We start from the raw sequence: 2,734 nt of genomic DNA, 5'->3' as shown, positions 1-2,734 counted from the left end.
AAAGAATTCTGAATTTTAGAAGCTCTTTGCAGAGCCCCCTTCAGCCCGCTCCAAGCGGCCTTGGGTCCCTCTCTAGGCTGTCAGACTTCGCCTTCCTTTTCTCCTTGTTTTTCCCAGCAACCAAAGCATCTGAAAAACATTTTTTTCCTCCATAAATCTGAACAAATTTCCTTGTAACGCAGAAGCTTTTTTTATCGCTTTAACAAAACTTTCCTCTGCTTCTCTAGGGAGAACCTAGTATTAGAGCTGCCCGATAGGCGGGACCCCGAAATCGGGGCAGCTCTGGCTTAGTCCAGGCTATTCTAGTGGGCGCCAGCACCAGAGGCGCCTCTCCACCCAGGCGGGGATCCGAGCTCCGGTCCCCGCCGCGGTAGCGAGTGCAAAAGCCCCAACCGGAGTCAGAGGAGCCGCGCTCGCGGAGGGGTGCGCGCTAAGTCCTCGCGGCTTCCGCAGGAGCTATTTTTAGCGGTGCGTGGCTCCCCCCGCCCCCGGCGTGGTAGCCTCCGGCTCGCGGCGCCCCGCGGCTCCTCTCGGTCTCCCCCGCCGCTGCCGGCTCTTGGTAGCTTCCACGCGGGCAGGTCCGGAAACTGAGCATGTCTGCAAGCGCTCGACGGCGCCGGCGGCAGCGGGGGCAGAGCTGGGCTGCGTCAGGCTGAGCCCATTCACCTCGCGGCCGCAGGAGCGCAGCGCCGGCGCCGCGCCGCCCAGCCCCGCCGAGAGGGGCGCACTCGCCGCCGCTGGGCCCGCCGCCGCTCACCGCAGCCCCCTCCTGGCGACCCGCAAGTAAGTTTGTGAGGCTGCTGGGCGGTGGGGCGAGGTCTTGGAGCCCGGGGGAGTCCACGAGGGATAGCGGGAGGCGCGGCTGGCGCCCGGGAGAGCCGGCTGGCCTCTGTCCCCTGTGTCTGGTGCCTGTCCGAGCCACTTTGAAAACTGGTGGCCATTGGGATGCTCGAGCGGGGACGACGGGCAGAGCAGGAGGGCAGAACTAGCTCCAGCGGGGGCCCAGAGGGCAGACTTGGGAAGAAGGAAAGACCGTGCGGCGAGGGAGGGAACCGGGCGGGGAGGCTGGACTTGGGGCGCGGGAGCCCGGCCAGGGGACAGCCGCAGAAGGAAAGTGGGGGTGTCACCGGGGGATAGGGTGGGAGCAGCGTGAGAGTACACTGTTGGGGGCGCAGAGTGGAGGGCAAACGTGTCTTGACCAGAGCGGCAGGAGGATGCGTGTAAAGTGGGGCGCGTGGAAAGCGGATTTGAACGAGAGCAAAGGACGCCGGTGAAAGGGACAGTGGGCTCCGGAGGACTCGGATAATTTGGGCAGTCAGTACAAGGTTAGGGGGCACATTATGATGGAGTCAGCCTGGACTCTGTCTCCGGCTAGAGTACTCGAGGCCACATGTTGGGAACTGGCTGGGGAGAGGATGGATGTAGAAAGTGGCCTGGAAGGGCCGGCTGGAAAATCGCTGAGGGATTCGGGTGAAGAGGAAGGGAGCTGTGCAGGATCGGGCGTTGGAACTGGGCTGCTGGTAGGGCCTGAAAGGTTCGGGAGAGGGTTGGAGGCTTCCCCGTGCCGCCCCTTGAATAGTGATTTAGTACTGTTCTCTGAGGTTCACTTTCACCCCGGGCTCCTCCTCCGTCTACTACCTGGCTTCGATGCACCTCGGCTCGCTGTAGGCGAGCTTGTAGGAGATTTAAATAGACATCAGGCAGTGGGGAAGGTAGTCGTTTACAGCGGGGAGCTGCTCAGGCTTCCCTTAAGTGGTTCCTGGCACGCTCAGGGTGCAGTGTAGGGTCTGAATGTGTGTGTTGCAGGAGTAGGGTGGGGTAGGGGGAGTGGTGTCAGTTCTAGGCCACAGGAATTCATGGTCTGGCCCCAAAGGTGCGGTGTTTTTGGCCAGGAAGTCAGGCAGAAGTCTGCAGCGTGCAACTCGCGGCGGGGCGTGTGTGTGCGTGTGTGCGCGCGCGTGTGCATGTTTCCGGCCCGGGGTCGCGTGTGTGGCTGCAGCCTGTCTCCATGATAAGAAGATCCAGGGATCCACGGGCGGCACGGGGAAGGGATTAAGGGGAACATGCTTCCCTACGTCTTTTCTGCCTCCTTTTCCCAGAGTAGCATTCTTTGCTTATCCAATGATGCTTCTCTCTAACCTCTCCCTCTCCCCTTACATCCCAAACCTGATGCGAGTCTTCTCTGATTCGGCACTCTAAGGAGGACTCAGCCGCCGGCTGCGACCACCGTGGACTCCCTCTATGGAAGGGAATCCTGGGAGTCCCGGCCGTCAGAGGGGTTCCCAAATCCAAAGGGTTCATCTCCAAGGCGTCACTCCGGGGGTCCGCGGTTCACTCTGCTGCCCCTTGCAGGTGATGCTGTGATTGTTGCCCGCGGACAGGGAAGCACGATGCCTCCAAAAGGCCAGCGGGGCGGAGAAGCAGGAACAGAGACCAGCATTTAAGGGAATCTCTGGCGGGGGCCTCCCTGGAGTTCCCGACATGTAAATATAGTGAAAAAAGAAAACACTAGGTTACTAGAATAAACACGTCCTAAAATCGCTATGCAAAAACGCCTTTTTGAACAGCAAAGATTTCACCCACCAAAACAGGGAAGCAAGAAGCTTCCACAGTGTGCAGGATCCGAAACAGGACCTGCCCGGCCAGGCCCGGCGTTGGGGGGTGAGAGTGGGGGAGGGGTTGTCGGCTTCTCCATCCAGCTTGCCATGTTCTGCCATCGGTTTCGCATTTTCAG

At 60.6% G+C, this 2,734-nt stretch overlaps 1 long non-coding RNA gene across 2 annotated transcripts in view; it reads left to right on the top strand.

Moving 5' to 3' along the window:
* Positions 1-613: 613 nt before the first annotated feature.
* The window catches only part of LOC126961658 (uncharacterized), a 28,527-nt gene continuing 26,406 nt past the window's right edge, over positions 614-2,734 (top strand). For both annotated transcript variants that reach the window (XR_007728381.1, XR_007728380.1), the window contains exon 1: positions 614-783. This is a non-coding gene — a long non-coding RNA (uncharacterized LOC126961658). The remainder of the gene's footprint in view (positions 784-2,734) is intronic.

This window comes from Macaca thibetana, chromosome 8 (genome assembly GCF_024542745.1).
Source record: "Macaca thibetana thibetana isolate TM-01 chromosome 8, ASM2454274v1, whole genome shotgun sequence".
NCBI lineage: Eukaryota > Metazoa > Chordata > Mammalia > Primates > Cercopithecidae > Macaca > Macaca thibetana.
The sequence above is the reverse complement of the archived record's forward strand: the minus strand, read 5'-3'. Positions and strand labels throughout refer to the sequence as shown.